This window comes from Rhineura floridana, chromosome 3 (genome assembly GCF_030035675.1).
Source record: "Rhineura floridana isolate rRhiFlo1 chromosome 3, rRhiFlo1.hap2, whole genome shotgun sequence".
In the NCBI taxonomy this organism is placed as follows: domain Eukaryota; kingdom Metazoa; phylum Chordata; class Lepidosauria; order Squamata; family Rhineuridae; genus Rhineura; species Rhineura floridana.
Window position 1 is genome coordinate 220,523,870 of NC_084482.1, and position 24,524 is coordinate 220,548,393.

The 24,524-nt window shown below is 45.2% G+C and overlaps 1 pseudogene; it reads right to left on the bottom strand.

The window, feature by feature from the left end:
• Window positions 1-5,066: 5,066 nt before the first annotated feature.
• The window catches only part of LOC133379014 (zinc finger protein 91-like), a 79,103-nt pseudogene continuing 59,645 nt past the window's right edge, over window positions 5,067-24,524 (bottom strand).

Sequence of the window (24,524 nt, forward strand, 5' to 3'; positions counted from 1 at the left end):
AAATTCTATCAATACATTCAAAGCAGGAGACCATCTAGGGAGATGATTGGACCCTTGGATGATAAGGGAGTCAAAGGTGTACTAAAGAATGATAAGGAGATTGCAGAGAAGCTAAATGAATTCTTTGCATCTGTCTTCACAGTGGAAGATATAGGGCAGATCCCTGAACCTGGACTAACATTTGCAGGAAGGGATTCTGAGGAACTGAGACAAATAGTGGTAACGAGAGAGGAAGTTCTAAGCTTAATGGAGAATATAAAAACTGACAAGTCACCGGGCCCGGATGGCATCCACCCGAGAGTTCTCAAAGAACTCAAATGTGAAATTACTGATCTGCTAACTAAAATATGTAATTTGTCCCTCGGGTCCTCCTCCGTGCCTGAGGACTGGAAAGTGGCGAATGTAACGCCAATCTTGAAAAAGGGATCCAGAGGGGATCCCGGAAATTACAGGCCAGTTAGCTTAACTTCTGTCCCTGGAAAACTGGTAGAAAGTATGATTAAAGCTAGATTAACTAAGCACATAGAAGAACAAGCCTTGCTGAAGCAGAGCCAGCATGGCTTCTGCAAGGGAAAGTCCTGTCTCAGTAACCTATTAGAATTCTTTGAGAGTGTCAACAAGCATATAGATAGAGGTGATCCAGTGGACATAGTGTACTTAAGACTTTCAAAAAGCGTTTGACAAGGTACCTCACCAAAGGCTTCTGAGGAAGCTTAGCAGTCATGGAATAAGAGGAGAGGTCCTCTTGTGGATAAGAAATTGGTTAAGAAGCAGAAAGCAGAGAGTAGGAATAAATGGACAGTTCTCCTAATGGAGGGCTGTAGAAAGTGGAGTCCCTCAAGGATCGGTATTGGGACCTGTACTTTTCAACTTGTTCATTAATGACCTAGAATTAGGAGTGAGCACTGAAGTGGCCAAGCTTGCTGATGACACTAAATTGTTCAGGGTTGTTAAAACAAAAAGGGATTGCAAAGAGCTCCAAAAAGACCTCTCCAAACTGAGTGAATGGGCAGAAAAATGGCAAATGCAATTCAATATAAACAAGTGTAAAATTATGCATATTGGAGCAAAAAATCTGAATTTCACATATACGCTCATGGGGTCTGAACTGGCGGTGACCGACCAGGAGAGAGACCTTGGGGTTGTAGTGGACAGTACAATGAAAATGTCGACCCAGTGTGCGGCAGCTGTAAAAAAGGCAAATTCCATGCTAGCGATAATTAGGAAAGTTATTGAAAATAAAACAGCCGATATCATAATGCCGTTGTATAAATCTATGGTGCGGCCGCATTTGGAATACTGTGTACAGTTCTGGTCGCCTCATCTCAAAAAGGATATTATAGAGTTGGAAAAGGTTCAGAAGAGGGCAACCAGAATGATCAAGGGGATGGAGCAACTCCCTTACGAGGAAAGGTTGCAGCATTTGGGGCTTTTTAGTTTAGAGAAAAGGCGGGTCAGAGGAGACATGATAGAAGTGTATAAAATTATGCATGGCATTGAGAAAGTGGATAGAGAAAAGTTCTTCTCCCTCTCTCATAATAGTAGAACTCGTGGACATTCAAAGAAGCTGAATGTTGGAAGATTCAGGACAGACAAAAGGAAGTACTTCTTTACTCAGCGCATAGTTAAACTATGGAATTTGCTCCCACAAGATGCAGTAATGGCCACCAGCTTGGACGGCTTTAAAAGAAGATTGGACAAATTCATGGAGGACAGGGCTATCAATGGCTACTAGCCATGATGGCTGTGCTCTGCCACCCTAGTCAGAGGCAGCATGCTTCTGAAAACCAGTTGCCGGAAGCCTCAGGAGGGGAGAGTGTTCTTGCACTCGGGTCCTGCTTGCGGGCTTCCCCCAGGCACCTGGTTGGCCACTGTGAGAACAGGATGCTGGACTAGATGGGCCACTGGCCTGATCCAGCAGGCTCTTCTTATGTTCTTATGTTCTTATCTTGGAGCTTCCTGGGGATGCAAAACACCTCCAGTCTTTCCATCAGAAATATGGGGAGAGGAAAAGTGAGATGCATTCAGTCTGGTTCAGCTCACTGGGCAATGAAAAGAGTATGAAGAACTACTTGCAATACACCCATTTCAAGATCAGCAGGACATGTTATTTGGTACCATCCACTTGTATAATCTGAGTTAACCTTTAGACATTTCTGGACTACAACTCCCATCATCCCTGGCATTTTGCCATGTTGTCCAGGGCTGATGGGAGTTGGTCCAACCATACCTGGAGGGCACCAAGTTACAGAACACTACTCCAAGTTGGAGAGGTGATGCACGAGGTGGAAAGCTTAACAGCAAACTCACCACACAGGGTTGAGCAACTGGGGTAATAAGTTGATTTGCTTATTATAAGTTTATCCAAACATTTCAATATATTTTTATATTTCTATGCAGGCTTTCCTCTAATGAGCTCACCGTGGGAAACATAATTTGTCCCCCTCCTTTTGTCTTCACAACAACACTGTCACTGGGCCCAGGACACCACCTGAATTTCACTCCTGAGCAGGGATTTGAACCTGGGTCTCTGTGGACATAGTTCAGCATTAAACTATGATTCCAATACAATAGACACACACACTTCCACAGATGTGGAAGGTCCCACACAGAGTGGATGTCTGAAATCTAGAGTGGCACATAAATGTTTATCCTCACAACAATCCAGTGAGGTGGGCTGGGCTGAAAAAAAGTAGACCTGCATAGATCTGGGGGGGGAGGTCTTAGACCCCTTACTTTTTTGGGAGCATGCTCTCAGCAGAGTCCCCATGTCTCCAGCAACCTATGAGCCAATCAGCAAGAAAGGAGAGTGTATTAGCCACTGAGAAGAGTCTTCTAACATGCTTCCTTGTTCTTTCCTGATAATTAGAGTGAATCAGAGTGAAAGGAGGTGAAGTCAGCCACTGAGACTCTTCTCAGGAGGCAACACTTTGCCCTTCCATGTTTTTTGGCTCCTAGCTGTGGGAGAAGGCATTAACATGCATCTCATTCTCAACCCAGCAGGAACAGGATGGGAGGGGGCATGGCTGTCATGAAGGGACCCTGCACTTCTGAATTTGCCACTACACTACTGTAGAGATGTGAAGGCCCATAACAAAAGTGGAACATTTGGGAGGGAAAGCAGTTCCCCCCCGTGCTCTGACCCCGCTCCTTAGAGAGCTCTGTGTAGCTCTCCTGGGCTCCTACTGGGAGGAAGGGCAGGATATAAATCTAATAATTAATTAATTGCGCTGAAGAAATGTCTGACTTGTTCCTGGCTACAAGAGACTCTACTATACAAATGTCAGTGACACATCCATAGCTCTACCCACTCTGGCATTTGACAGTAAATTGGCCCTTGGACTGCTGCTTGTGCGTAAATGTGGCCCTCGGGTTGAAAAATTTCCCCTAACCACTACATTAGCCACAGGCTCTCATCCGAGACCGCCTTACAGGGCTCTTACAACAACTGCCCAGCTATTGTGCTTTGGACAGGGGGGATGCTAGCTGCCAGCACCCCCACAGATGGGCCAATCCTGCAAGAGAAGCTGAGATCCACCCCAAGGGGGCTTCGATGTTCCCCTCCAACACACTCCCAAGGGGATGTCTGGAGAAGCCTCTTCCCCTGGAGCCCAGCTGAGGAGGGGACATTTATTCACCCATTTCCTCCATCCTCTGCCTTGAAAGCTTCTAGAAGCCCATTCAGAGCCTGGTCAGTTTCAGATTCCTCTCTCCATCCCTCCATCTTCCTTCCTGACAGGAGGGAAACTGACCAGCCCCTCTTCCAGTGGAGGAAATCCAAAAGGGGCTCTCCCTCCAGCTGTGGGGCAGAAAAGCAGCACAGCATTTTCCCCTCCCCTCCAATGTGCCCCCAACAAGGCTGCATCAAGAGGTCCCCCCTTCCCCCCCGCCTGAGCTGCGTTCCATCCTTGGGGGGAATGGGCTGACCTGCAAAAGGGTTGGGGGGCAGCTTCAGTGGAAACAGTTTTGGCTGCACTTTGCCTCTGGACTGCATGGATCAGGCCCCCTCCACACACTTTCTATGGGTTCCCAGAGGAAAGGGGGGCCTCTTCCATCAACCCCCTCCCCCTCCCAAAAAGCAAACCTTCCTTCTCTCTCCCCTCCCCCCACCAGTCCCCTGTCAGGCCCAGGAATTGCAAAGGCAGCTCCCCTCCCCCAGCGGTGGCCCTCAAAACCAACACAGGACATCAACCCCCAACAGCTGCATCCCTTTGCCTGGGCGATGGCTTCCAAGAGGGCCTCGAAAGGCCAACCGCGCGGCACTTCGGACCCCCCTCTGCAAATGGATTGCATGCAGCAGGGGTCCCCCTGAGGAAAAGGGGGGAGTGGGGCTCTTCCCTCCTTTTCCCTCACCCCCCAACAAAAATACCAAATCCCCCCCCCCTTGCACCTCTTTGCCCTCTACACGCTCCCGCTTCCTCCTCTCTGGGCCTAATACTTTCTTTACCCGGAATACCAATGAAGACAGCCCTCCTACTTCCCCTTCAATATGCTCTCCCCCCCCTCCATGTGATTAAGACTTCCTGCCTCTCTAGGAACCAGAACTCCTTGCCTTAACCCATCGGAGGACTTAGTGGCAAGAGCTGCTTCTGCCCCACCACTGCCAACAGTTTCCTCCCTCCCTTCTGTCCCAATATTGCACCTCATCTTCCTCTCTTGCCTCCCGCAGAAGCAGTGGCAAGATAGGCGTGTGTGCTGTGTGATATATACAATATACACATTTGTGTGTAAAAAGTAAAGTGTTCAGGAGGGACGGTGTAAAAGCTGGAACGGAACACGCCGGAAAATGTATTTAAAATACATCAGCAGAAAACTAGTGAATTCATTTTACTTTATGAAAGATGTTAGAATAGCCAATACAAAAAACATCTAAGCAAAATAAAAACCATGTTATACACAAAAATACATTTTTTAGTTATTTATATTAATAAAATGTGTACACTGCAGAAGAATTTTATAAAGAATAGAAAATGTACATTAAAATGGTCAATAAAAAAATAAACATTTAAAAAACACTAAAAACCAATAAAATCAACAGTTAAAGGTATGCTAAACTAAACTATATGAAAACAATCAGTAAGGAGACCATTAGAAACAAGGACTAGTATTATTTTATTTTCATTTAGAAATCACTTCCCAGGAAGTATCTCAAAAATACCAACAATAAAAAAACCATTTCATATGCAAACCAATTAAAAACATTTTAAAATCCCACACAGACCCTCCGTGACGCAGAGTGGTAAGCGGCAGTAATGCAGCCGAAGCTCTGCTCACGTCTGCAGTTCGATTCCAAGGGAAGGAGGAAGTCGAATCTCCGGTAAAAGGGGTCGAGGTCCACTCAGCCTCCCATCCATCCGTGGTCAGTAAAATGAGTGCCCGGCATATGCTGGGGGGTAAAGAAAGACCGGGGAAGGAACTGGCAGTCCCACCTCATATATACGGTCTGCCTAGTAAACTTCGCAAGACGTCACCCTGAGAGTCGGAAACGACTCGCACTACAAGTGCGGGGACACCTTTACCTTCTAAAATCCCACAGAAACAGTAATAAAGCTCTGCACTTAAAAGGTTTGTTGAAAAAGGAAGGTCTTCTATAGGCACCACAAAAAAAAAACACCTGTCTGATATGTAACAGGAGGAAGTTCAAAAAAGTAGATGCCACCACACAAAAGGCCAGGTTTCTCTATCATGCAGAGTGGACTTCCTAATGAGATGGTATGCGTAAGAGGCCATGTTCTGCAGACTTCAGTGATGGGCTGCATATATAACAGGTGAGATAATCTTTTAAGAATCCTGGCCCCAACCTGTATAGAGCTTTAATCTATGTAGCCTGCAAGATGAAGAATAAAGCTCCCATTGAAGTTCTTTCCATACTCCCTACATTTCAATTGTTTCTCCTGTGTATCCCCTGTGATGTAAGCCTACTGCTTTCATTGAATCTCTTTCCATACTCCGTGCATTAAAAAAGTTACTCCACAGTATTTTTTCATGTGAAGTAAGTGTGCTCTGACTGAACCTCTTTCCACTCACTACATTTAAATGGTTTCTCCCGTGTGGGTTCTGTGATGTAAAACAAGGTTACTGCTTACACTGAAGCTTTTTCCACACTCTCTGCATTTAAACGGTTTCTCCCCTGTGTGGGTTCTTTCATGTAATGTAAGGTGATCATTCCGACGGAAGCTCTTTCCACACTCCCTGCATTTAAATGGTTTCTCCCCTGTGTGGGTTCTTTGATGTGAAGTAAGGTGACTGCTCTTATTAAAGCCCTGTCCACACTCCTTGCATTTAAATGGTTTCTCCCCTGTGTGTGTTTGGTGATGTAATTTCAGGCTACTGCTTTCCGCACTCACTGCATTTAAATGGTTTCTCCCCTGTGTGTGTTCTTTCATGTAATCTGAGGTTACCACTCCGACTGAAGCTCTTTCCACACTCTTTGCATTTAAATGGCTTCTCCCCTGTGTGGGTTCTTTGATGCAAAATAAGGTCACTGCTCTGACTGAAGCTCTTTCCGCACTCACTGCATTTAAATTGTTTCTCCCCTGTGTGTGTTCTTTCATGTAATCTGAGGTTACCACTCTGACTGAAGCTCTTTCCACACTCCTTACATTTAAATGGCTTCTCCCCCGTGTGGGTTCTTTGACGTGAAGTAAGCTGACTTCTCTCACTAAACCCCTGTCCACACTCCATGCATTTAAATGGTTTCTCCCCTGTGTGTGTTCTTTGATGTGAAGTAAGCTTACTTCTCTGACTAAAGCCCTGTCCACACTCCATGCATTTAAATGGTTTCTCCCCTGTGTGTGTTTGGTGATGTAATTTCAGGCTACTGCTTACACTGAAGCTCTTTCCGCACTCACTGCATTTAAATGGCTTCTCCCCTGTGTGGGTTCTTTGATGTGAAGTAAGCTTACTTCTCTGACTAAAGCCCTGTCCACACTCCATGCATTTAAATGGTTTCTCCCCTGTGTGTGTTTGGTGATGTAATTTCAGGCTGCTGCTTACACTGAAGCTCTTTCCGCATTCACTGCAATTAAATGGCTTCTCCCCTGTGTGGGTTCTTTGATGTGAAGTAAGCTTACTTCTCTGACTAAAGCCCTGTCCACACTCCATGCATTTAAATGGCTTTTCCCCTGTGTGGATTCTTTGATGCGAAGTAAGGTCACTGCTTCGACTGAAGCTCTTTCCACACTCCATGCATTTAAATGGCTTCTCCCCTGTGTGGGTTCTTTGATGTAAAGTAAGTTTACTGCTCTGACTGAAGCTCTTTCCACATTCCCTGCATTTAAATGGTTTCTCGCCTGTGTGGGTTCTTTGATGCGAAGTAAGGTGACCGCTCTGACTGAAGCTCTTTCCACACTCCATGCATTTAAATGGTTTCTCCCCTGAGTGACTCTCAGTCTTGGCTATTACCAGTGGCACCATGTGTGGTTTTCCATTATTCTCATTCTGCTGGTCACCTGCTGAGGGGGAAGAGGGTTGAAAAAAACACATTGGAATTTCAAGGCAGAAACAAAGCATTTCATCACAGATGAAGCCCAATTATCTGCTTCTCTATTTTTACATCTCCATTATTCTCCCCCTTTTATCTTTGCATGGCCCTCCCTCCCTATTCAATATCTATATAAACTCGCTGACAAAACACCTGTCGGCAGTAAACTCTCACCCTCCTGTCTTGGCAAGGAGGCACTTAACCTGTCTTCTATATGCCGATGACATTGCCCTGTTATGCCAAACGCAGGTGGGCTTATGTTGTCTCTTAAGAGAACTTGCCTCCTTTTGTGTGGATGAACTTTTGAGAATTAACTATGCGAAATGCAAGGTTTTAGTTTTCGCCAAAAGTAGACATAAACACCGCTGGCAAATTGACAACCATATTATTGACCAAGTCGACGCCTTCAGTTACCTTGCCATTGCATTCCATCCCTTAGGTTCTTGGAATGCGCATTTTGTCCAGTCTGCTGCGACCGCACAGAAAACAGCCAGAGCTTTACTCACCTTCTTTTATACAAAGGGCGGTCAGTACCTTCCGGCAGCAGTCCAGGTATTCAATGCCAAGGTGCTTCCTCAACTTCTTTACGGGACCCAAATTAGTAGTGCAGGCAATTACGCATTGTTGGAGAGGGTACAATCTAAATTCATGAGGTCCGTTTTGGGCCCTCCGAGATGTGTCCCCAATGTGACCTTATGCTTGGAATTAGGTGCCCTTCTGATTGAGACCCACGCTTGGATATAAAAATTTAACTACTGGATGAAGCTGCTATTTTTACCCACTGGATTGCCCCCCTTAACTTTGGAAGGTTCCTTCCAATCTCAATGGCAACGGGTAATGATTCACAAACTCGGAACTTTCGGTTTTTCGCTCCCAGCGATTGGTGCCCTAGGCCATACAACCGCTAAAACAATAATCATCCAACGCCTCAAAGATGTTGAGTATCAGAACAACATGAGCCTAGTTGCCGCTTATTCACAATGCAGTATTAATGTAAATTCCTGTAACTTGGCCACTTACATTTCAAATTTATCTACCCCAAAACTCAGGAGAGCTTTTACCCTGGCACGATTCAATGTTCTGCCCTTGGCACTAATGGAGGGTAGATACAGGGGCGTCGATTGTTATGATCGAACTTGCCCCTGTGGAGCAGATGCGGTGGAGACAGTGAACCTTGTACTACTTTGCTGCCCTTTTTATTCAGATCTCCGCCTTAAGTTCATCTCCCCACTTTTATCTAATCTTCCTCTGAGCCCAGAAGCTATGATTTTACAATATTTAATGGCAGATTCAAAATCACGGATCACTCTAAGGTCGCCTCGTTCTTCACAGCTGCTATGGCTCGCAGGAGGGACCTAATGCGATGTCTATTAGATCAAGGTTTTAGCTAGATTACTATGTGGACCCGGTTTTAGCTTTTTAGCTTTCTCACTGCACTGATACTGTATTCTATTCTATCTGCACTCTGATATTCAGAGGATCCGTAATTATATTGCTGGTCTTGGACCGTAATAAAGATTTTACGTTATCTTTGCATGGCCAGATGAAAGCAAGGTTACCTGAATATCTTACAGTCTCACACAGCAACACAAATTCCTTTCAGGTCCATATAACACTTGATGTCACTAAGCCCAGATTTGTCTGGGTTTCCTCCTACTGCCATACAACTGTGATATATATTTCTAAAATAATATGCAATGAAAAGTGGGGTGTGGGGGAAGAGAAGGGCAGCAAGACTGCAGAACAGGACAAACTGGGCACAGCTCACTTCTCCTTGATTCTTAATAATTTGACTGCAGTCAAAAGAGCCGGTCAGACAGGAATATAGGAACAAATGAAGTTGTGATATACTGAATCAGACCCCTGGTCCCTCGAGCTCAGTACTGTCAATACTGGCTGGCAGCTACTCTGCAGGTTTTCAGATAAAGACACTTCCAAATTCCACCTGAAGATTCAAGGGATTAAACTTAGCTGAGCTAAGACAGGGATGGCCAAAGACCAACACTACACGAGTTTGCAATGATGCTCTGAACCGTAAGGGGAATGCCCGACTGATCTCTCCCCTTCATCAAAGCCCTGTACAATTAGATCTTGTTCTTCCAGCCAAGAGACTAAGCCCAGGTTTGACATTTCTTTCAAAGATACAGATAAGCCAGTTAGTTCTGAACTGAAATTATTCTCCTCTCTCCAAAACAAAGAACGATCTTAGATCTCCTGGAGATGAATAGCACAGGGACATGTAGATCCAAATGTCTCTTGTGGACAAGACACTGTTCAAAAACCTCAGTTCAGTGACACTGTGGAAACCAATCCAGCTATCTTAATTTGGGGGATTTCTCAGCAGATGGGAAGGAAACTTCAACCTGGATGCCATTCCCCCTCCTTATATGAACAGCCTGGCTGGATCAGACCACAGGCCTATCTATTCCAGCATCCTCACAGTGCCAAAGTGGATGCAGATGGGAAGTCTACAGGGAGCACATGAAGGCATCACTTAGCTCCAGCTGTTGTTCTGATTCCAGAGATAAAAACATCTATTTATTTATTTATAGGCTCTTTGTATACTGCTATTTCATTAGAAACGTCAAAGCAGTTTACAACACGTTAAGAAAAGGCAACCACCATAAATGAAAAACATCAAATATACAATAAAAACAAAGGTCAAGTGTTGTGAAAAGAGCATGCTCTTAATTGCCTGCCTGGTGCAACAGAACGGTTTTCAGCAGGCGCTTCGAAGTTAAAACAGAAGACGCCTGCTGAACCTCTGTTGGCAGAGCTTTGCAGAGAACTGGGCCTATGACACTGAAAGCACGATTTCATGTGAATGTTCAAATCATTTAAACTCTATAAAATCTAGTTTCAAAGGAGATGAAGCTTCATCATATATAGGGAGTAATTTACAAATGAATGCAAGCAAGAGTGAATTCGTTACAAAAAATTTTAAATGTCTCTATGCAAAGCACAGTAGCAAGCTGGAGGATTGCAAAGGGAGACATCCTGGTTTGCTCCAAGAAAGCTAAATTGAGGAAGGTAACCTGGAAAGAAGGTGATGTGGAAGGCTAGTGACCAACTAATTTCAGAGATGAAAGGGAGACATCCTGGATAAACTGAGGAAGGTAACCTGGGACGCACGTGCAAGAAAGGAAGATGCTTTAAATGCAATAATAATGCCAATATAGAGGTACTGATTAAACAGAAATTATAACTTTCGGGTTTCTATAGGTTTCAATTAATCATAAAATGGCATCAGTATTTGTTAGGGAAAAGCTTTAAAAGAGCAGGTCACTTTGGGTCACCAATGATTGATATTTGAGGTTTAGAAAGTCTTGAAGGTCACAAAAAGCAAAACCAAAAGGAGACAGAAACCACAAAGTTTAATCTAAAAAAGTCAAACAAGTGTGCACTTTGAAAACAACTTATGTAGTCAGGGCAGACACTTTCCAGGAAAGAAGGAGATGTGGAAGGCTAGTGACCAACTAATTTCAGAGATTTGACATTAAAACATCTTTAAGTAAGAGGGGGGAACATCCGTGAGGGTATATAAAGATTCAGTGTTGTGAAATCCTTCTACAGCTTCTAAATCTCAACTCAGGGGCTCTGTGGTAACCAATCCAGCCATCTTAATTTGGGGGATTCCTCAGCAGGTAGAAAAGAAACTTCAGCCTAGCGGCTCTTCCTCAGAACAGCCCTGCTGAATCAGACCACAGGCCTATCTAGTCCAGCATCCTCACAGTGCCTGATCAGATGCGAATGGGAAGTCTACAGGGAGAACAAAGGCACCACCCTCCGATCTGACATAAGATGTGTGGCAGATAAAGGTGAGGCTTCAAAAGAACCACCAGCACCTTGAAATGCGCTGCCAATTCCTCCTTTGCTGGACTGGGGCACACTTGCACCTGCCGGTCAGCTGATCAGCGGTTGAATGAGTCTTTGCTCAAGGAAGGGGAAGCTGTTTCCATTGGATGGAAATCACTTCTCCCTCCCAGCGCTGCTCTGTGAAGCAGCCCCATTAAGCTCCTGAAGTTGAAAGAAGCAGCGTGGGGTGGCGAACCAAGGGCTCAGCTTGGCTGTGGGTGCCTGTTCCCTTTCGGAAGCCACTGCTTTTTAGAAAGATCGGCTGTGCATGGGACTTCTCTGGCAGGCAGCCCATCTGAAAGGCACCTTTTTTCCCTCCCCCCCTGCTCAATGAAAGGAGGGGGAAGGGTGCTTCAGAGAGCACTTTGCAGCTTTAAGACAGTCACTGTGCTCCCAACGGGGCAAGGGTTGCACTCAGGTCCTGCTTGCTTGCTTCCTATAGGCATGCTGCCATTGGCCTGATCTTCTTAAAGACATCTAAGATGTTCTCCAGGAGAACTCACACCCTGATGGGTCAATTAATCTGCAACGAATCATATTAAACAGGAACTGAAAAATCCTACAATTTCCAAACCAAAATGGGGCCTCAACGCAGCTGAACATCTACCTGTTGATGTCGCATCTTTGGGATACTGGATAAAGGGATCTTTTCTTTCTTCCCAACACGAATGGAGGTCCGACTCTTTGAAGGAAATAGACAAGACTAGTTACTTTTGACCAGAAAATATTCAGCCGTTACAAACAGAGATTTTTATAGATAAGAAAAGGTATAATTTTGATCTGGTAAGTCCTGCTCTCGGTGAATACAACAGAGTTGTGTGGACCAAGTAGGGTCAGTCTGGCACTTGTGAACATGCGTCCACTGGGCATGAAGCTCATCTTGAAATGCTTGTTGGGGGTGAACCTAGTAAAGCCAGCTTCTTAGTAGGCTGCAAACTACTAGGGCAGAACCTAGTAAAGTCAGCAACAGCGGATGCAATTCACTGTGTCACAGGCCACCTGTATTTATAGAAATTGGCCATCTCCAATTCTTTATAATTGATTTACATAAAATTATGTGTGGAAAAGTAGCGCAAACAATACAAGCCAAAACATGAGTAAAAAGACAAGCTGCCAGTTAAAGTGTCTTTTTTCCTTTGAGTTTTGTTTACATAGTTCCAAAATAAATTCTTTCCCGTAAAGTATCAACATTTTATAAGGAGTCCGGGCATTCAGCCAATGATCATGTCTATATATGGCTGAAGCTGTACAGGGGTGAGTCAGGAGAACTTATCAGAATACAACATCAGCATCAAGATGCAGGTTAGGATGAGAGTTCAAATGATGGAAACAAGAGTATAGTAGTAATATGAGCATGAACTGACAGAGTCTAGATCAGGGTTTCCCAACCTTTGGTCCACAGATGTTGCTGGACTACAGTTCCCATAATTCCTGACCATTGGCCATGCTGGATGGGGCTGATGGGAGTTGTAGTCCCACAACATCTGTGGCTCAAAGGTCGGGAAACCCTGGTCTAGATAGATACAAACTAGAGCTATAAAAGACAGACAGCCTTGGGGATTTTTACCAGTTGTCCGTGACACTGGTCGAAGAAAGAACCACCTGCTCTGAGTGTTAAGGTCCACACGCAGCAAAGGTGAGATCACTCCTTTTCAGATGGAAATCAATGTGACCTATGCTGTCCTTTGAAATGCAACACGTTAGCGTACATCCCCTTTGTATGTGCTGTGTAAGACCTATGTTCTGATATGTGGCTATGTCCACAAAGTATAGTAAATTAGACGTCTTAATTATACATAGACACTGATAAAGATTTCCTTTGTTGATTGTCCATTAGATATTCCTAGACGTAAAAAGATTCTTCGCTGGGATCTCTGGCCACTTGGTTCACCTGGTCACACCTAACTGCTGGCAAAAACTATTATGTATATCACACACGCACACGCCTGTCTTGCTTCTGCTACTGCAGGAGGGAAGAGAGGAAGATGAGGTGCAATGTTGGGCATTGCTGGTTTCTGTTATCAGTTCGTTATTTTCTTCCATTATTTTACAGCTCTGCTATTAGTGGATATTTACTTATTCATTGTCATGTAGGTGAATTATACGTCACCATTCTGGACAGGACAGTTTATAATAAAGAAGAAGTAGATAAGAATATATAAACATCCCCAAAAAACTCCCACACTCCATCCAAACACACAATAAAACACTGAATGACAACTATTAAAAGCAGCAGGAATTTTAGGTCTGTCTTCCTCCGAACACCTTCCCAAAAAGATGTGTCTTCACCGACGGCATGGAAGTATAAAGAGACGAGGCCCGATGTAGGGAGAATGTTCCATGTCGAGGAGCCTTTACTGAAAAATCACCATGTACCTCATCCCGTGTAGGGACCACCAGGAAGGCCTCATCTGCTGATCTTAAAGCACGGGAGATTCATACAGGTGAAGGTGTTGTTGGCTGGCTACTACTTTATGAGCCTGGGAGACCCTCCAGCTCAATATTGCCAATATGAGCTTTAAAAATGGCTTCTATATGGGTCACTTTCCAACAGAAACAAAGAGGCCTGATGGGAAAAAGTAGCCTAAGGAGTAAAATTGGTCTTCTCAGCTGAGATGACATTGCAAGTCGTATGCACACGACATGACCTGGTCAGGAGAGAGAACTCCCTCAGCTAACCAATGTGGGAATCTGCTTTGAAACCTTTCCCAAAAGTGGATAAAACTGAACTCCTGGTCCCACTCTGGGTTCCAGTTTGTGCGGTTCCTTTTGCTGCTTGAAATCTATCTTAGCCCCACATGTCAACTGGGGTCTGACTCCATCACCCTCCCCTGCTTTTCCTTCCGTACCTCAGCTTCCTGCAGACACAATTGCAGGGCAGAGCTTGACTGTCTCTCGAAAAAGATCCCACCTCTCCAAGAGTGTATTTTAGGTGTTTTGCCAGAGTTCTGCCAGACACGTGTCACCGAATCACAAGTGGGGCGAGTGCTCATGTGTTCAGGTCCTGCTTGCAGGTTTCCCACAGGCATCTGGTCGGCCACTGCAAGAACCGGCTGCTGGAACAGACGGGCTATTGGCCTGATCCGGCAGGCTCTCCTTATGCAGCCTCAGAGGTAGTATTCTCCCAGAGCCCTCCCCGCTATGCTCAGGGAGACGCACCCCAGCTGTCCCCTCGGTCTCTCCCCCAATGATCCTCCCCTTACCTGATTGGGCTGCCCGGCTGCTCTTTCCACTCTATCCCACAGAAGAGACAATCCGGACGGTGCCTCTGAGGCCATGGTGCTGCCTGAGAGGGAGGAGTAAACTAGGCCAGCTCTGGGACTCCCACAGCTTTCACCACGATGCACGTTTTGTAGGGAGCAGCTCTCAAGGGCCTGCAGGGGAGAGACGGAGGATGGGAGGGATTTCATCCTTCATGCAAATTTGGGTTCCAGAGGTTTGAATGTTATAAGCAGCCTCAATCCAAATAAATAAATGGCACGTCCCTTTCCTCTGTTGTTTTCCCCCACAATGCTTGATCTGCAAAAGGCCTTAAAGGCCCCAAATCTCTCTCAGAACATTCTCCAGTTTCTTCCAGACTTTTCTCCATGCTTGGGCACCTCTTCTGTCCTTTGCTACCCCCAGGAATTTCACCCATCTCAGACCCCTCACCTCTCATCTCTGCTTCTCCTTCCGTAAAGTCTTTAATTCCTGAGCCCCACAGAGTTTCTTCGTCACATTGTGAACCATTTCAGGCTTTATTATTGGGCCCTTTTCATCATGGATATAATTAAAAATTTATTCTGCACAGATATTAATTCCATGTCATCTCCCTGACAGTTGGCAAAAAAATAGGTTTTGCACACATTGTAAAGAAAAACTGGGGGTGAATTTAGTCAAATGACTCCATCTTGGAGCTTCCTGGGGATGCAAAACACCTCCAGTCTTTCCATCAGAAATATGGGGAGAGGAAAAGTGAGATGCATTCAGTCTGGTTCAGCTCACTGGGCAATGAAAAGAGTATGAAGAGCTACTTGGAATACATCCATTTCAAGATCAGCAGGACATGTTATTTGGTACCATCCACTTGTATAATCTGAGTTAACCTTTAGACATTTCTGGACTACAACTCCCATCATCCCTGGCATTTTGCCATGTTGTCCAGGGCTGATGGGAGTTGGTCCAACCATACCTGGAGGGCACCAAGTTACAGAACACTACTCCAAGTTGGAGAGGTGATGCACGAGGTGGAAATCTTAACAGCAAACTCACCACACAGGGTTGAGCAACTGGGGTAATAAGTTGATTTGCTTATTATAGGTTTATCCAAACATTTCAATATATTTTTATATTTCTATGCAGGCTTTCCTCTAATGAGCTCACCGTGGGAAACATAATTTGTCCCCCTCCTTTTGTCTTCACAACAACACTGTCACTGGGCCCAGGACACCACCTGAATTTCACTCTTGAGCAGGGATTTGAACCTGGGTCTCTGTGGACATAGTTCAGCATTAAACTATGATTCCAATACAATAGACACACACACTTCCACAGATGTGGAAGGTCCCACACAGAGTGGATGTCTGAAATCTAGAGTGGCACATAAAAGTTTATCCTCACAACAATCCAGTGAGGTGGGCTGGGCTGAAAAAAAGTAGACCCAGAGACCTGCATAGATCTGGGGGGGGAGGTCTTAGACCCCTTACTTTTTTGGGAGCAGGCTCTCAGCAGAGTCCCCATGTCTCCAGCAACCTATGAGCCAATCAGCAAGAAAGGAGAGTGTATTAGCCACTGAGAAGAATCTTCTAACATGCTTCCTTGTTCTTTCCTGATAATTAGAGTGAATTAGAGTGAAAGGAGGTGAAGCCAGCCACTGAGACTCTTCTCAGTAGGCAACACTTTGCCCTTCCATGCTTTTCAGCTTCTAGCTGTGGGAGAAGGCATTAACATGCATCCCATTCTCAACCCAGCAGGAACAGGATGGGAGGGGGCATGGCCATCATGAATGGACCCTGCACTTCCGAATTTGCCACTACACTACTGTAGAGATGTGAAGGACCACAACAAAAGTGGAAAATTTGGGAGGGAAAGCAGTTTTTTTCTCTCCCCCCCCCCCCCGTGCACTGACCCCGCTCCTTAGAGAGCTCTGTATTGCTGTCCTGGGCTCCTACTGGGAGAAAGGGCAGGATATAAATCTAATAATTAATTAATTGCGCTGAAGAAATGTCTGACTTGTTCCTGGCTACAAGAGACTCTACTATACAAATGTCAGTGACACATCCATAGCTCTACCCACTCTGGCATTTGACAGTAAATTGGCCCTTGGACTGCTGCTTGTGCATAAATGTGGCCCTTGGGTTGAAGAATATTCCCTAACCACTACATTAGCCACAGGCTCTCATCTGAGACCGCCTTACAGGGCTCTTGCGACCACTGCCCAGCTATTGTGCTTTGGACAGGGGGGACGCTGGCTGCCAGCACCCCCACAGATGAGCCAATCCTGCAAGAGAAGCTAAGATCCACCCCAAGGGGGCTTCGATGTTGGAGGGAAACTGACCAGCCCCTCTTCCAGTGGAGGAAATCCAAAAGGGGCTCTCCCTCCAGCTGTGGGGCAGAAAAGCAGCACAGCATTCTCCCCTCCCCTCCAATGTGCCCCCCAACAAGGCTGCATCAAGAGGTCCCCCCTTTCCCCCCTGCCTGAGCTGCGTTCCATCCTTGGGAGGAATGGGCTGACCTGCAAAAGGGTTGGGGGGCAGCTTCAGTGGAAACAGTTTTGGCCACACTTTGCCTCTGGACTGCGTGGATCAGGGCCCCTCCACACACTTTCTATGGGTTCCCAGAGGGAAAGGAGGGCTCTTCCATCACCCCCTCCCCCTCCCAAAAAACAAATCTTCCTTCCCTCATCAGTCTCCCGTCAGGTCCAGGAATTGCAAAGGCAGCTCCCCTCCCCCAGCTGTGGCCCTCAAAACAACACAGGACATCAACCCCCAACATACAGCCGCCCCCCAAGTGCCCCTCTGCAAAGCTGCATCCCCTTGCCCGGGCTCTGGCTTCCAAGACGGCCTTGCAAAGCCAACCCCGCGGCACTTTGCAAATGAATTGCATGCACCAGGGACCGCCAGAGGAAAAGGAGGGAGTGGCCCCCCCTTCCCTCACCCCCCAACAAAAATACCAAATCCTCCCCCCCTTTGCACCTCTTTCTCCTCTGCACGAATTCTTTCTTTACCCAGAATACGAATTAAGACAGCCCCCCCACTTCCCCTTCAATATTCCCTCCCCCCTCCATGTGATTAAGACTTCCTGCCTCTCTAGGAACCAGAACTCCTTGCCTTAACCCATCGGAGGACTAAGTGGCAAAAGCTGCTTCTGCCCCCCCACTGCCAACATTCTCCTCCCTCCCTTCTGTCCCAATATTGCACCTCATCTTCCTCTCTTGCCTCCCGCAGAAGCAGTGGCAAGATAGGCGTGTGCGTGTCTGCTGTGTGATATATACAATATACACATTACTGTGTAAAAAGTAAAGTGTTCAGGAGGGACGGTGTAAAAGCTGGAACGGAACACGCCGGAATGGGCTCTTTAGAAAAGAAATTGATGCCAAAAACACTAGGATGTGTTAGAGACACATGAGAACAACATTTAGGAACAAAAACCATCCCGATAGCATTTTTATCAACCCTTTAACAACCAAAATGCCCTCCGGAACGGAATGAACAGCCCCGAACGGGGACTTCCCAGCGAGCCAGACCCACCAAATTCACCAGTCCCACAAGACTACATGGGATGCATGCAATAAGACACAAAACGTCCACGCAAACCACGTTCCGATACCCGTTCCGGGCTAGAATCCATTTTTACGTAAAAAAGCCCGGAACGGCGACTTCCCAATCGGCCAGACCTACCAAAATTCACCAACCACACATGTTGCTGCCTCTCCTTTTGTTGGGAAATGGGAGATAACACAGGATGACCCAGGAACCTCTGGGGTGATCAGCAATACCTTTTCTTGCTGTTTGTAGGTCCACTAAGCAGCACTATTGATGCTGCTATCAGGTTGTGAACGGCTGGTGAATTGGGGAGAGAGAGAGAAAGAGAGATTGGAGGGGCAAGTCGGCTGGCAGAACTGGGAGAGAAATAGAGTTTGCCTTCTGTGAAATAGATGTGCTATCACAGGGAAAAAAACTGGGTTCAAAGAAGTGCTCTTGTGTGCTTGGGCTCAGACTCCACCTCTGCCTTGTATTCAAGTTCTGGGCCAAACCTCACCAGTTTGCTTTCTGTGAAATGAGTTTCTGACACAACTACTTTCAAAATCAAGGTTATTAAAGTCTGGAACCTGTGGGAGGGACTCCTACTCATTGGGCAGAGCGCAGGAGGTGGAGGCAGAAGAACTTTCCAGTCAAAAGGCTCTCAGGCAAGAAGGCTGGAGAACAGGACCTTGGACAGCCACTGCCAGTCTGAGGGCCAAACTAGAGGAGATACCAATCATGCAACAAACAATTGCACGATGAGCTTTGCAACACTAAATTGAAGGTGCAGGGCAGCTGATCCCTAGTGGGGTCCTGACATGCACCTGTTATTTACATTGGGAACAACAACAACAATAACACCAGCTCACCAGTCTAATCACTTTTACTGGCTAGATCCCAAGGAAGAGGCAGGAAGGGACAGGAACAGGAAGTGCTTCAAGCAACCTGGTCTCCGAGTTCAGCAGTTGTGCAACTGACCTCCCAGTCAGTAATCTTCACTCTTCTGATTCCCAGAAAATGGCATTCAGAGGCATACTGCTTCCCAGAGAGAAACTACAGGGAAGCATCATTAACAATTGCATAACATGGATTAGTTACACAACATGGATTAGTTTGAAGTTACCAGACCATTGATATATCTGGCCCAGAACTATCTATCCCAACAAACTGCCTCCCCCAATAATTTAAGCAGAGATTTTCTGCAGCTTTGCTGCCTTTCTAAAGGCCCTTCTATTGCCTGGAGAAGCCATTTGGCTATGTGACCGCTGACAAAACCCAATTCTCACTCCTTTTCTCTATGCGCACCAGATGACAGTGAGGTCCTTCATTTGCCTGCTAGGAAATAGCACTGAGACCAGATGAGACTGCGGAGTGAAATCAGTTTGGAAAATGTATTTAAAATACATCAGCAGAAAACTAGTGAATTCATTTTACTTTATGAAAGATGTTAGAATAGCCAATACAAAAAATATCTAAGCAAAATAATAAATAATAATAATAAATAAAATTTTATTTTTGAGTCGCCTATCTGACCGAATAAACGGCCACTCTAGGCGACGTACAATATCATGATAAAATACAATACAACCAACAATATAATAAAATTAAACAGCATTAAACAACATTAGAAACTGACCCATCCCCAGAGACCCCATAGGCCTGCCTGAATAGCCAGGTCTTTAAGGCCCGGCGGAAACCTGTCAGGGAGGGGGTGTGGCGAAGATCGAAAGGGAGTTCCAGAGGGTGGGGGCCACAATCGAAAATGCCCTCTTTCTGGTCCTCACCAGCCTAGCTGTTTTAACTGATGGGACCGAGAGAAGGTCTTGTGTGGCTGATCTTGTCATGCGGCTTAATTTGTGATGCTGGAAGCACTCCTTCAGATAAACTGGGCCGGAACTGTATAGGGTTTTAAAGGTCAATACCAACACCTTGAATTGGACCCGGTAAACAACTGGTAACCAGTGTAGATCCACTAACACCGGGGTGATATGATCATGGCGACGGCTGTTCTTAATCAAGCACGCCGCCGTATTCTGTACCAGCTGTAATTTCCGGACCGTTTTCAAGGGTAACCCAACGTAGAGCACATTACAGTAGTCTAAGCGAGAGGAGACCAGGGCATGTATCACCCGTGGGAGCAGATGTACAGGAAGGCAGGGTTGTAGCCTCCGTAGCAGATGTAATTGACACCAAGCCACCCGGCTCACTGCTGAGACCTGAGCCTCCATAGACAAGGCTACGGACCTGGTCTTTCAGAGGTAATTTTACCCCATTAAACATCAGGTCTATATCCCCCAACCTTCTCTTGTCCCCCATGAGCAACACCTCGGTCTTGTCGGGGTTTAGTTTCAGCCTATTCCTTCCCATCCATTCACTTACGGAATCCAGGCACTTGTACATGGTATCCACAGCCAACTCTGGTGAGGACTTAAACGAGAGATAGAGCTGAGTGTCATCTGCATATTGGTGACACTGCAGCCCGAATCTCCTGATGATGGCTCCCAGCGGTTTTACATAGATGTTGAATAGCATGGGGGAGAGGATAGATCCCTGTGGCACTCCGCAATTGAGAGGCCAATAAAAACCATGTTATACACAAAAATACATGTTTTAGTTATTTATATCAATAAAATGTGTACACTGCAGAAGAATTTTATAAAGAATATAAAATGTACATTAAAATGGTCAATAAAAAATCAACATTTAAAAAAACACTAAAAATCAATAAAATCAACAGTTAAAGGTATGCTAAACTAAACTATATGAAAACAATCAGTAAGGAGACCATTAGAAACAAGGACTAGTATTTTTTTAAATCACTTCCCTGAAAGTATCTCAAAAATACCAACAATAATAAAAAAATCATATGCAAACCAATGAAAAACATTTTAAAATCCCATAAAAACAGTAATAAAGGTCTGCCCTTAAAACGTTTGTTGAAAAAGGTCTTCTATAGGCACCACACAAAAAAAACACCTGTCTGATATGTAACAGGAGGAAGTTCAAAAAAGTAGATGCCACCACACAAAAGGCCAGGTTTCTCTATCATGCAGAGTGGACATCCTAATGAGATGGTATGCGTAAGAGGCCATCCTCTGCAGACTTCAGTGATGGGCTGCATATATAACAGGTGAGATAATCTTTTAAGCATCCTGGCCCCAACCTGTATAGGGCTTTAATCTATGTAGCCTGCAAGATGAAGAATAAAGCTCCCATTGAAGTTCTTTCCATACTCCCTACATTTCAATTGTTTCTCCTGTGTATCCTGTGATGTAAGCCTACTGCTTTCATTGAATCTCTTTCCATACTCCGTGCATTAAAAAAGTTACTCCATAGTGTTTTTCCATGCGAAGTAAGTGTGCTCTGACTGAACCTCTTTCCACTCACTACATTTAAATGGTTTCTCCGGTGTGTGTTCTGTGATGTAAAACAAGGCTACTGCTTACACGGAAGCTTTTTCCACACTCCCTGCATTTAAACGGTTCCTCCCCTGTATGGGTTCTTTGATGCAAAGTAAGGTGACTGCTTCGACTGAAGCTCTTTCCACACTCCCTGCATTTAAATGGTTTCTCCCCTGTGTGGGTTCTGTGATGTAATTTAAGGCTACTGCTTCGACTGAAGCTCTTTCCACACTCCTTGCATTTAAATGGTTTCTCCCCTGTGTGGGTTCTGTGATGTAATTTAAGGCTACAGCTTCGACTGAAGCTTTTTCCACACTCCCTGCATTTAAACGGTTTCTCCCCTGTATGGGTTCTTTGATGCGAAGTAAGGTGACCTCTCTGACTCAAGCTCTTTCCACACTCCATGCATTTAAATGGTTTCTCCCCTGTGTGAGTTCGGTGATGTAATTTCAGGCTACTGCTTAGACTGAAGCTCTTTCCACACTCACTGCATTTAAAAGGTTTCTCCCCTGTGTGGGTTCTTTCATGTAATGTAAGGTGACCGCTCTGACTGAAGCGCTTTCCACACTCTTTGCATTTAAATGGCTTCTCCCCTGTGTGGGTTCTTTGATGCAAAGTAACTTCACTGCTCTGACTGAAGCTCTTTCCACACTCACTGCATTTAAATGGCTTCTCCCCTGTGTGGGTTCTGTGATGTAAAATAAGTTTACTGTTTACACTGAAGCTCTTTCCACACTCCCTGCATTTAAATGGTTTCTCCCCTGTGTGGGTTCTTTCATGTGATGTAAGTTGACCATTCTGAGGGAAGCTCTTTCCACACACCATGCATTTAAATGGTTTCTCCCCTGCGTGGGTTCTTTGATGCGAAGTAAGCTCACTGCTCTGAATGAAGCTCTTTCCACACTCCATGCATTTAAATGGTTTCTCCCCTGTGTGGGTTCTGTGATGTAAAGTAAGGTGACTGCTCTGACTGAAGCTCTTTCCACACTCCCTGCATTTAAATGGTTTCTCCCCTGTATGGGTTCTTTCATGTAAAGTAAGGTTACTGTTTACACTGAAGCTCTTTCCACACTCCCTGCATTTAAATGGTTTCTCGCCTGTATGGGTTCTTTCATGTAAAGTAAGGTGACTGCTCTGACTGAAGCACTTTCCACACTCCCTGCATTTAAATGGTTTCTCCCCTGTGTGGGTTCTGTGATGTAAAGTAAGTTTACTGCTCTCACTGAAGCTCTTTCCACACTCCTTGCATTTAAATGGTTTCTCTCCTGTGTGGGTTCTGTGATGTGAAGTAAGGCTATTTTTTACACTGAAGCTCTTTCCACATTCCATGCATTTAAATGGTTTTTCTCCGGTGTGTGTTCTTTGATGAAAACTATGACAAGTAGAGGATTTCTTGCTCCCATTCTTTGGCTGCTTTCTTTCAGACATTTTTGGTCCCCTGTGATTTCCAAATATCTCTTTTTGACTCTCAGTCTTGGCTATTAACAGTGGCACAATCTGTGGTTTTCTATAATTCACATTCTGCCGGTCACCTGCTGAGGGGGAAGAGGGTTGAAAAAAACACATTGGAATTTCAAGGCAAAAACAAAGCATTTCATCACAGATGAAGCCCAATTATCTGCTTCTCTATTTTTGCATCTCCATAATTCTCCCCCTTTTATCTTTGCATGGCCCTCCCTCCCTATTCAATATCTATAAAACTCGCTGACAAAACGCCTGTCGGCAGTAAACTCTCACCCTCCTGTCTTGGCAAGGAGACACTTAACCTGTCTTCTATATGCCGACGACATTGCCCTGTTATCCCAAATGCAGGTGGGCTTACGTCATCTCTTAAGAGAACTTGCCTCCTTTTGTGTGGATGAACTTTTGAGAATTAACTATGCGAAATGCAAGGTTTTAGTTTTCGCCAAAGTAGACATAAACACTGCTGGCAAATTGACAACCATATTATTGACCAAGTCAACACCTTCAGTTACCTTGGCATTGCATTCCATCCCTTAGGTTCTTGGAATGCGCATTTTGTCCAGTCTGCTACGACCGCACAGAAATCAGCCAGAGCTTTACTGACCTTCTTTTATACAAAGGGTGGTCAGTACATTCTGGCAGCAGTCCAGGTATTCAACGCCAAGGTGCTTCCTCAACTTCTTTACGGGACCCAAATTTGTAGTGGAGGCAATTATGCATGGTTGGAGAGGGTACAATCTAAATTCATGAGGTCCGTTTTGGGCGCTCCGAGATGTGTCCCCAGTGTGACCTTATGCTTGGAATTAGGTGCCCTTCTGATTGAGACCCACGCTTGGATATTAAAATTTAACTACTGGATGAAGCTGCTATTTTTACCCACGGGATTGCCCCCATTAACTTTGGAAGATTCCTTCCAATCTCAATGGCAACGGGTAATGATTCACAAATTCGGAACTCTCGGTTTTTCGCTCCCAGCGATTGGTGCCCTAGGCCATACGACTGCTAAAACAACAATCATCCAATGCCTCAAAGATGTTGAGTATCAGAACAACATGAGCCTAGTTGCCACTTATTCACAATGCAGTATTAATGTAAATCCCTGTATCTTGGCCACTTACATTTCAAGTTTATCTACCCCGAAACTCAGGAGAGCTTTTACCCTGGCATGATTCAATGTTCTGCCCTCGGCACTTATGGAGGGTAGATACAAGGGAGTCGATTATTATGATTGAACTTGCCCCTGTGGAGCAGATGCGGTGGAGACAGTGAACCTTGTACTACTTTGCTGCCCTTTTTATTCAGATCTCCGCCTTAAGTTCATCTCCCCACTTTTATCTAATCTTCCTCTGAGCCCAGAAGCTATGATTTTACAATATTTAACAGCAGATTAAGGATCACGGATCACTCTGAGGTCGCCTCGTTCTGCACAGCTGCTATGGCTCGCAGGAGGGACCTAATGCGATGTCTATTAGATCAAGGTTTTAGCTAGATTACTATGTGGACCCGGTTTTAGCTTTTTAGCTTTCTCACTGCACTGATACTGTATTGTATTCTATCTCCAATCTGATATTCAGAGGATCCGTAATTATACCGGTGGTC